This window comes from Canis lupus, chromosome 27, assembly GCF_011100685.1.
Source record: "Canis lupus familiaris isolate Mischka breed German Shepherd chromosome 27, alternate assembly UU_Cfam_GSD_1.0, whole genome shotgun sequence".
Lineage (NCBI taxonomy): Eukaryota > Metazoa > Chordata > Mammalia > Carnivora > Canidae > Canis > Canis lupus.
In genome coordinates this window covers 5,360,632-5,372,330 of record NC_049248.1, presented here as the reverse complement: position 1 = coordinate 5,372,330, position 11,699 = coordinate 5,360,632, and positions in this window count along the sequence as shown.

Sequence of the window (11,699 nt, the reverse complement as noted above, 5' to 3'; positions counted from 1 at the left end):
GTTATTCTATATGTTGGCAAATTGAACACCAATAAAAAATAAATGTATATAAAAATTAAAAAAAAAATGTCCTTTCTTGGGGCACCTGGGTGCCTCCGTGGTTGAGTGTCTGCCTCAACTCAGGGCATGACCCCGGGTCCTGCGGGGAGCCTGCTTCTCCCTCTGCCTTTGTCTCTGCCTCTCTCTGTGTGTCTGTCATGAGTAAAGAAATTTTTTAAAAAATCTTTAAAATATCCTTTCATTGGGAAACAAAGTCATAACAAATGGTGTTTTGTGTTTATTTATTTATTTTTTATTTTTATTTTTTTTAAAGATGTTTTATTATTTTTTATTTATTCATGAGAGACACAGAGCTAGAAAGAGAGAGGCAGAGGCAGAGGGAGAAGCAGGCCCCATGCAGGGAGCCCAATGTGGGACTCGATCATGGGTCTCCAGGATCACACCCCGAGCTGCAGGCGGCAGTAAACCGCTGCGCCACCAGGGCTGCCCTGTTTTGTGTTTATAGCTGTGTCTACCTATGTAGATATTCTGTGTTGGCAAAATACAAAGTCATCAGCTTTTTACTTGTCCTCAATTTTCTTGTGTGCGAAGTTTTACTGATCTGTTGGGGCAAAAGCCTGGAAACCACTTAGGCCATTGCTGACCTTTGAGTAAAATGATCTTTAAACCATCCTGGAAAAATGGTCAATCAGCCTCAGATCCTAGGCTCCTTCAAAGGAGAAACCTTGTACCTCAGCGCTCCCGCCCCAAGGTGAAATTATGTCATGTAATGAGGTCCCCCTAAATGTAGTTCTCTCTACTCCACGAAGAAGGGCTACTTTAAATTTTGTTTGAATTTCATGCTGTGGAAGTTTCCTTCAAGCTTCTTGAAGGAAGACTTAACTTCTTACTTTTCATAATGTAAATGGGGGAAATCTGGAGGCTGGAGGCTCAGACAGTGAAGCAGGCCCCTAGATGCCCCTCACAGCCTCTTGATCATCCAGCCCACCCTCTGGGTCTCTCTTCTGGTCTCCAGGGAGGGGCACCATGGTCCTTTTCCCTCCAAGGAAGAGTGCCTTTGAACTTAGAACACTGCCCTAAGCATGGGACCGAGGAATGTACCCAAATTTCTCTCTGTTTGTAAGAAATCTAAGTCAGGTTAGAGGTGTTCTCCAATGTGCTGTGGGTCAGCCACCACCTCCAGGCCCGGCCCACCCCTTGCAGTAGACTTTCATCATGAGTACTGTTCCTGGCAGCCTCCTGGCAGTGGTGGTCTGATCAGTCACCCACTCTGGGTTTGGGGGTGCTCACCTGTAGGTGGAGGAGATTGCCTGCATGATCTCTAAGTCTGTTCCAGATTTCTGTCCCACTGCCCTCTCACCCCCTAACCCCATCCTCAAACCAAAGACAGCCATTCAAAGATTGGCTCTGTTAAAAGCCCGGGACTTTACAAATCCAGCCGCAAAATCCCATGCATGGAGGAAGGAGAGAGAGACAGCCTTCAAAATATTTGTTTGTGAAGTTTAAAAGCTAAGTACATTACCATTTGTGATAAAGGGAATATACAAGAGTATTTATACATACTAAAATGTATATGCAGAGAATAGCCATGGACTGATATATAAGAAATAGACTTATCTGGCAGCTTTACGGGAAGAGGGCAATGCTGGGAGACAGGGATGGGAGGGAGGCTTTTGGTTGCACACACTTTTGTAACACAAATTTTGAACTAATCGAATTCTCAAAATGACCTCATGAAAACATCCTGGCTCAGCCATTTGGTAACTATTGGTCTCTGCGCAAGTGACCTGACTTCCAGTTTTAGTTCCTCATCTAGAAAATGACAACAATCACCCAATGATGTTATGAGTGAGAATTAAATGAGCAGATGACACATGGAAAGCGGACCCCGGTTCCTGGCACATAGTAAGGCTTCACCAAGTAGTAACCAAAGACTCATCAGACAGAAGGCGCTGAGCTCTGCATCCCCGGGGAGCCCACAGATGAGCTGGGAGGACCATCTCAGCACGGAACACTTAACCTCTGCATAGGGTAGGAGTGTTTACAAGCGGATACCTCCATCGCACCACATTTCCTCCTCACCAAGCCCTGTGGTGGGCAGGGATGGCACCAGAAACGGGAGCTAACTTGTGAAAGGTCACACTTCAGGATGGTGGGACAGGATCTAGAATTTGAGTCATACAACCTTGTGTCCAGACTCTTTGGGTCATATTTCCCTTGAGCGAAGCCCAAATGTATTGGTTGGTGGGGTGGGGTTAGGACAGAGGTCTGGAATGTCCTGCTCCCCCTGCCCCATCCTTTCTGTGTGTGTGTGTGTGGGCAAGACTTTTGGCAGGGATCTGGTTTAAGGCTAGTGGACAGCAGCCCAGGACTGGGTAGAGAAGCAATTCTGTGTGGCATCATTGCTTGAAAACAGCTCTGGGACACCCTCTCTGGCTTGCTGTCCACTACTGTCATTTGCATTTCCTTTATGTGTTTCCTCCTAATTCCCACTTCCTCTAAGGGTGGAATCAACTTTGGGAGCTGCATAGGGAGTTTTCTCAACATTAAAGGAAGAATGTTGGGTTAATCAGCATATTTGAGTCCTAGGATGTCAGACTTCAAGGGTATGAGAGGCATGTAGCCACTAGGTCCCCAGGATTACAGGCAAGGAAATGGGGGTCTGGAGGGTGAGTGTGATATTATCAGGACCACACGTCACTTAGTACCATGTTGAGACTTGAACCCAGATCTTCTGACTCCAAGACAAGTGGCAGTAGAAGTTCTCAAGCTTCTTAGCTGCAGGAAACATGCTGCAACATTTCTGAGGGTTTGTGTGTGTCTCTGCAGAGGTACGAAGGGGTTGGGATAAGCAAAGGTGCGCTGGAACTAACTTGCCAGGTAGGGTGCTAGGTACGCGTCATTAAGCCTCACTAAGGTTCAGAGAAGTAAACACTGCTATCCCCATTGTAGAGAAAACTGAGATTTAGAGTACCTATGTCAGCTTCCCAGGGCCTCACACCCAGTGAGAGATAGAACAGGATTCAAGCCCACATCCACCTGCTTTGAAGCATTAACGCACACTCCATTACAATAAAGTTTGACATTAGAAACAGGGCATGTTTTCCATGAAAGTGTCCTCACAGGCTTTGCAAATGAAATCAGAGTGAGGCTATTGCAGTGGAGCTGGTAGATATTTTGTGCCTGACCAACACATGGCAAATTGGTCTCTGAAAGCCTGGGGACTTCCCGTGAAATCCCCTTGGAAGGTGGATGTATGAGGTTTCTGGATTGGTGAAAAGTGAAATGAAGAACTGGTTCTCAGGGATCCCTGGGTGGCGCAGCGGTTTAGCGCCTGCCTTTGGCCCAGGACGCGATCCTGGAGACCCGGGATCGAATCCCACATCGGGCTCCTGGTGCATGGAGCCTGCTTCTCCCTCTGCCTGTGTCTCTGCCTCTCTCTCTGTGTGTGTGACTATCATAAATAAATAAAAATTAAAAAAAAAAAAAGAACTGGTTCTCAGATTGCATGTGAGCTGGTATGATCTATGATGCTTGAAGGACCTCTGCACACTGTCAGCTCTTCCTTAGCCAGGGACCACACTCTGCGCTGTGAGTTCTGCTCTCCTGGTCACAGAAGACTGGGCAATGGTTTGGTGCCCAAGCCAGAGGTCTGGCTCCTTCCAGGTGGCTTGGCAAAAGCTTCTGTCCTTCTGTGCCATAGGGGTCTTCTGTATGGGATGTTGACAGCATGACCCAGTTGGATCCCTTCTCTTGGAAAGTGTGAGTACAAGTGAGAAGTGAGTAGCTGGGAGCTGTGTCCTGAGCAATGATGAGCCAGACTGGGAGTCCCCAGGAGGCCTGATGAAGCCACCTCTCAGCACGGTTGCAGGGATTCTTCTTCCTCATAAATGCTCACATAACTCAAGGCTCCCACATTCTTCAGCCTCCAAGGAGCACCCTTTCTTCTTGTGTTCCAGTAACACCAGCTGAAGTCCCCGTAGCTGTAGGGAGTCCCAGTGTTTCTGGGAAGCATCAGGAATGCTTACATTTTCCATAAACCCACCCCAGGGGCCTCTTGATAACTTGGTCCATTGCCTTATGCTTCTAAGCACACATCTTGCTGTGACAAAGCAAGAGAAAGGCAAGGAATTGAGGACATCCACAAAGGAGTGATCCTAGTGATTGGCTGTGGACTCTAAGGCAGGTAAGAAGGAAAGAGGCAGTAAGCTCAGGGAAAGGAGGGTCTGGTGGGATCCAGAATTATTGCTATTGAAGTTCTAGAGGGAGTGAGCTGGAACGATGGGATTACACTCTAGGGATTAGAGTGGACTACAAGAAGTTGCAATTATGGTGGGATGGAAATCACTAGTAATGACAACTCTAGTAGACGGCTGGGATAGGGTAGAGGACAAGATCATTAGAAAAGAGGTGTTCAAGGGACCATGTGTAATGCATAAGAAAATCCCCATGACTTAAGACATAGGAATAACGATGATAGAGGGTGACAGTGCGCTAGGAGCTACAGCCATGAGAAATGACAGCATGAACCAGTCAGGCAGGCAGGTGTTTGTACACGTCCCCGGTACAATCTTCTCTTTCCTGAATTCTGATCTTAAGACAGATTGTTAGAAGAGGCGTGCACTTCTAACAAGGATTTATCTCTTGGATGATGTAAGGTGACAATCTCTTTAATACTTTAATAGTTCATACTGGTACCTGTCAGCTTTGCTTTTACAGGCTTCTTTCCAGGGCAAGGCTTTTTTTTTTTTTTTTTTTTTGTGACTGTTGTAGGAAGAAAGAAAGGGTAAGGTTGTTAAATAAAAATTGTCATAATTCCTGCCCCTGCTCTATAATATATCTGAATTTAATGTATCCCATGACAGACAAAAGTTCCCCCATTTCTAACAGGGAACTTTGATTCTAAATCGATGCATAAGACAAGAGCCTGGAGTGAGAAGGTTTCTCCTGATGCCAAGGTTGTGCTTGGTGCCTTCTTTACTGCCTGGGCATGTTGGTATCTGGGATGCCGTCAGATGCTTCTGTGAAGGGGAGAAGAGTATTTGTGGAAGGACATTGCAGGCAGAGCCAGATGGGAATGTGCTGGTAGAAGTGGAGGTCAGGAAATTGATTCGTTTAAGCCGTCCAGGCTCATATAGCTTTTGGGAAGTCCTGTAGCCCAGCTAGAAGGCCACTGATCTACCTCACACTAGTCCTTCGGGTTTGTTTTCATCTCTGTAATATCAAGAGGTGTGACTCTGTGACCCCTGAATTACAATCCAGCCTTCAGTATTTAATTCCCACCATCCAGCCCAGCTACTGGAGAGTTTGTGCATTTACTGAGGCTACTCCTGTCTCCTAGAGAAGCATCGAATGGGCTGGGCACTCCCACCACTCACAAATGAGCTAGACTCCTGCTGCCTCCCTCACTAGTAGTGGTGGTTTGCTCTGTGTCTCTCTCTTGCCACACCACTGAATGGCCCTGCCAGCTCCAAGCCAGGTAATCTGGGGCAAGTTCACTGCATTCAATAGCATTCCTACTAACAGACCACAATACAGCATTAAAAAAACTCTGAACTATGAAAGGAGATGGTTTTTGGAGGATGGCGTTATAGGAACTATGTCTTATTTCTGCAGTGTTTGAGTTTTTCCTATGAGAATATATATTGCTTTTTTTTTAAATTTTTTATTTATTTATGATAGTCATACAGAGAGAAAGAGAGAGAGGCAGAGACACAGGCAGAGGGAGAAGCAGGCTCCATGCACTGGGAGCCCGACGTGGATTCGATCCCGGGTCTCCAGGATCGCGCCCTGGGCCAAAGGCAGGCGCTAAACCGCTGCGCCACCCAGGGATCCCTATATTGCTTTTGTATACATGTATACTTATTTTTTGTATTATTAGTGTTATGTTTCCGTTTTTTACTTGACTGGTGCCAGCTCAAGTGTGGAAACAGCATAATATGCAGCTTGGAAGCCTCGGCCATTATGTATGTCTGATGCATTTTTTAATGTAGAAGAATTGGTGTTTACTTAGTAAACGCAGTCAGAGCATAAAAAGGAGTCAGGGTTGGTAAGGTGGCTAGGTGTCCACCCTACATGAAGAGCGTGTCTCCTCCACCCCACCGCTGTCTCTGACTTCTGTGTGGGCGGTGAGGAAGGGAAAGAACAAAGTCTTTAGGGTAGTTGGGAGGGGGGTTGTGGAGGCCCAGCATTCAGCAGGGTTCAGAGTTTGGGCCAGGAAGGGAGAGGCAGGAGCAAGGCCTCTAAGACAGGAGTGGCTTAGCTGAATTCAGCACTTGTTGGGGGGAAGTGGGTGGTTTGGGTTTTACTTTCAGTTTTCAATCAAAGTCATTTCAGGATGAAACCCATATAACGGTCCGATCTCTCAGCCAGATTTCTCAGCAACCTGTGCTCCACCCCAGCCCAGGTTGTTCAACTTGAGCTGGAGGGTGGGCTGGGGAATGTGAGCAGTAGGAACAAGGTTTTCTGCAGGGCAGTGCCCTGGACTCTGCATCTCAGCAAATTGTCCAGCTCAGGCCCTCAGTAGCAATTCTACTACCACATTTGGATGATAGTGGCAAGTCATTCTACCTCCCTGCACCACAAGTGGGCATCTATAAAAGGATCTCTAGACCATCATTTAGCATCTAGTGTGCACCAGGCTGACACTGTGTCTTCAAAGATGAATCAAATACAACCTCGACCCTCAATTTGCTCACAGGGTGGAGAGAGAAGAAGGAAACAAAGAGGTACAGTGTGATGAGAGCTGCCATTCATGGGGGCCCACTCCATGCCAGGTGCTTTACTTATGTTATTTTCATAGTCTTTAGTATGGCTCAAAGACAATGGTTCTTGGTGTTTGAGCCAGGGACAACCTATAAGAATGCAGATTCCTAGGACACTGCCCCCCGCATGAGCCACTGGGTCAGAATCATGGGGGTTGGGTGGGGCATCATCACTTTTGACAAGCATCTTGAATCACTCTCGTGTACCCCAAAGACCAAGATCTCCCTTGCTAGATGGAAGATATTTGACCTTAGTAGGTTGTACTAAGAAAATAATCAAATCGCTCTGGACCAGCCAAGGTGCATGTTGTAGAAGAACCTTGAATCAAACCCAGAGCTAGGGTGATCAATGTCTCACTGCACTTGGGAAAATTCTGCTTGATGTCTGTTGTCCCACATAATTAACAGCAGCTCTTTTCACTCTCAAAAGCACCCTGCATTGGATAATAAATTACATGGCTACTCTAGCGGGAGCCCCTGGCCAGAACTCCATCCCCTGCTATTGCCTCTTCTCAAGGGTCAGCTCATGTGGTTGTGGGAACACACAGAAGGTGGAGGGGGGTAACCTGTCTGGGAACGTAGAGTGGAGGTGGAGGGGGAGGAAGGTCAGGGAAGAAATTCCAGCTGTGACCCCCAAGTCCCCTCTCTGCGTTTAGGACAGTGGAATGGACAGCAGGGATTTTACGGAAGGAAATTGATAAACAACTGGTTTCCATCTCCTCAAAAAGCTGCAACTCCAGCAGCAATTACAATAACAATGAACACTTATGTGCTGCTCACTGGTGCCTAGCACCCTTCCAGCCACTTTATATGTGTCATGTAGATGAGCCCAGAGCCTGAAGATCAGGTGAAGGGGTGATGCTGGGCCACAAGAACTTTTCTGCCTAGGAGACTTGGAGTCATACTGCACTATTGACCAAGGACCCAGAAGTCCAGACATCCAGCTTAATCACAAAGCAGTTCCTGATACAGCCTCTGTAAACTGTGGCCTTTCTGGATGATGGAAAAAGTCAACACCAAGTTTCTGAGTCTAATATTTGGTGAAAAAGAGCTCATTTTTCCTTCTCTGGAGACCTTTAAGAACAGAGCTGCCTGCACATCTTGACTAGTTTAGATACAGCCCTGTCCGGAAACAGAAGGACGGAGGAGATGACCTCTGAGGTCTCTGAGAGCCTAAGGGGACTGTGATCATTACAACCACATGTCAGGACCTGGAGACATTCCGGTTTCCTGCTCCTTTACCTGGGGCCCAGGGCTGCAGGGCCCCTTTGCCTGTGTATTTAGTAGGTCAAGCCCTCCCCCCCCCCGCCCTCCCCCCTCCGGCCTCTCAGCCTCCTCTTTAGTGAAGATTTCACTGTCCACCCCAGCAGACCCCTCTGCTCTGCCTTTACCTGGATCTCCCTTGCACTCTGTATGTAGAAGGAGCTTGAGTGTGGGTATAGGACACGGGTCCTCCTTCTGTTTTCTCTACTTCATCTCCAACACACATCTGGATTTTTCAAGTCAAGCCTGGGTCCTTCCTGATACCAACTGCTCTTTCAGTGACATGGAGCAGGATGCCCTCTCTCTAAAATACTTACCATTGCAGACTTGCATTCTCTCTGGGCAGCAGAACTAGTGGCCATGGTGGTTGAGGCTGCAGTCAGATGTGCCCAAATTGGCCAGATGTGGATGTTCTCTGAGTGTGGTTTTTAACCCAGAAGACCAATGAAGGCCATCCCTTGAACACAAATAGGCCTACACATACATTTCTTATTGAGATCATCCTGAATTGGGCAGCTGGAGGAAGGGGTTGGCCCAGGGCCCAGCCGAACAGAGGTTCCTTGGAGCCAGCTGCTTGGCTAGAACAAAACTGACAGCTCAACAGATGGGAAGAAAGCCTGGTTGGGGGGATTTGGGGGAGAGGGTAAGAGAGTGAGGGAGAGAGAGAAAGAGTGTGGAGCAAAGAGGATGAAAATGAGGAGAGAAAAGCGAGAGGGAGGAGGGAGTGGATGTAGGGGGAAGAGAGGGAGAGGTTTAGGGTGGAGGCTTCGTCTTGGGGCTGTAGATCATTCAAGGGTTGGCAGGAGAGGGAGGGTTAGGAAGGAAGAGCACAGCGAACTATGGTTTAGGTACATTGGGCTCTCACAGAAGAATCTCAGTGTCTCCCAAACTTAGCTTTGTGGGACTCTGGGCAGTCTGTATGGTGAGATAGAGGGTAGGGATAAGAGAGAAAAAGTGTTAGAAAATTGGGCAGGTGCCATGCATTCAGCTCGCTCACACTTTTTACACACATCCATTTTATGTGTCAAGCTCTGTGCTAGGCACTGGACATAAGAGGGATGAATGAGGCGCAGCCTCTGGCAGCACTCTGAAGGACACCTGCAGTGTGCTCAGTAGGCAGGTAAGGATGCATATGAAGGATGGGCTCAGGATACTGAGAGTTCTCCAGAAAAAGAGGAAAATATGCATTATTTCTAGGTGTGAGCTAGAGGATCTGAGAGTTGGAAAGTCAGCTTGTGGGGTGGCTCCTGAAACCAGCCAGACCAAGGGTTCCTTCTCATATGCTAGCAGGTCTCTGGAAGAGAAGTAGTCTTGTTTGTCCTGTGAAAGGGCAGGAGCAGAGATGAGAGAAGCCATTGGCTCTGCAGGTCAGACAGGGAACTTCAAATCACATTAAGTTAAAAAAAAGGTCCCCACCCCCATCTTTTTAGAGGTTTTGTTTTCTTCTTATTTTGGGTTTTTTGTTAGTTTGTTTTTGGTTTTGACCAGAAGACTTCTCAGAGCTTTTAGTATGTAAATTCCAAGACTTGGACAGTATGAGCTTTTTGAGGCTGCACTATATCTTGTGACTTACTTTGAGTTCTTCTGCTATGGTGTTGGACAGAACTTTCCTATGATGAAGTACAAAGAAAGCTATGGGTGGGGACACTGATCTCCTGGGAGGTCTGAGCCTCCTGTCAGCCATTCATTCCACCTGTCCCCAAAAGCTCTTTGAAAACCCTTCAGCTAGATTAAAGATTTGATGAACTTGTCTTTGTTCTCAGTGATGTGACCTTGGATGAACTCCTCCAATTCTTTATGGTCCTTCCATTTTCTCCTCATTGAATTGAGATAATGGGCCTCAATTCATTCCTGTCTTTAGGGGTAATCTGTCCCCAAAGCATCTGTGTTGTATTATTAGCATCTACTTCCCCGAATTGTTCTGTATTATTTCCTCTATAGGTTCTGAGCCCCAGCTAGGTTGAAAGCACCCTGAGGGCAGAGGCCCTTCTGGCCACAATGGTTCTAGGTTCCCCCTAACAGGGTGACAAGATGGACTAGCAGGGGACCTCAAGTCAGGAGGACTGGATTTGCTTCCTCACTCCTTCTCTTAAGCTCTCAGAGCCTCTTCCTTCTATTATGAAAAAATGGTGTTACCTGAGCCGAGGGAAAGTGATTTATAAATTAAATTTCCATAGACTCTTAGTTATTTTTATTAAACATTTGTCCTACTCATGTTAACCGTGTTTGAGGCACGGTGCAGGATGCTGAGAATCCAGAGATGAGCTACTGGTTTGTCTACCTCATCTCATTCAGGCTGTAGGTTGATAAGGGGATGATTGTGGAAAATCACACTTACAAAGCTAAGAAAACCTCAGCATTGTGAATGGGGAAATAGATATATTTAAGATGCAGGAAAAATGAGTGCTATTTCATGAGCTCTGGTCCCCAAGCCATCGTTTCCTCTTCGGAGCAGCCATACCCATGATCAAGCCAAGCACACGGATACTTTATTTTCTACTGTAAAAGAGGAATTCGACAGAAGTACTTTTTGTGTTCAGGTGAACCGGAAGTGGGGGTGTTGAGGGGGCAGGGGAGGGGAAAGCACGGGAGGAACGGAGGTGGGAGAGGCTGGCAGCAGGGCAGACAGACCCCGGCACAGATGTCTAACTGAAACAAGGGAATGTTGTGAAGCGGTGGGTCCCTCGTGGCTCCATCGCGGCCCCCTTAAGGACCACCCTGGGAAGTCCTCTAGAAAAGCCATCCATCATGGACAACAGTCTGCTTTCTTTCCCCCCTGCTTCAATATCCATAGCACAAAAATGTGCTTCACTAATGGAAACCTCGTGCTGACCTCTCGGAGGGTTGTGGCAGTGAGCGGCAGAAGAGGAAGCGGCTGTGTGTAAAAGAACACACAGAAACAGGCCAGAGCTCCCAGCTCTGCACACACGCACACGCACACTCGCACACTCGGCTAGGCGTGGACACAGAGAGGGACGGGAAAGCCTTGCTTGCACTGGCTACTGTGACCGTGACAGCAGGGAGGCAAAGAGGATGGACTTGCCCTGCAGCCCCCCAGATCACCAGGCAGGGCTCAGTGCCACCTTCTCTGTCCTCAGTGATTCAGAGGCTGCTTAGTGCTTAGTGTGTCTGGCTGGGGTTTTCACTGGCTCTCATGCCCTGTTGGAGGGGGAAAAAAAGGCAAGAAAAGGATCGAATTTCAGTTCCCCTCAATTGCCCTGGGTTTGTGCAACCAGAACGGTCATTGTGAGACTGTCTCAGTCCTCAAGGGGCCCTGCCCACCCATCAAAAGTCCCCGGTCTACCACTCTGACCACTACCTCACCCATGGGGCTGTCTGAAGGAAGATACAGTCAATAAATACTTCCAGGATTCATGTGAATAAGCACCAAGTGTATGGAATGAGCCCTGACCAACATTTTAGGGGACTTGAGTGCTCACCCTGGATCTGTTAGGAATTGGCTGTGTGACCTTCATCGGGTCACTGAAACTCTCTAATCCTTTGAGCAGGCTACTGAAAACTGAGCGGGGGCGACGAGACAGTCTCTGAGGCTCTCCATTTCTGACCTTGCGGGGAATCTTGTCCCCTGGCGGTTATCTGCATGAATGAAGAGTTGCAGAGCCATGGATAATACAAAACAGTGGTGACCTCACTTTCATTCCTTCTATTTTA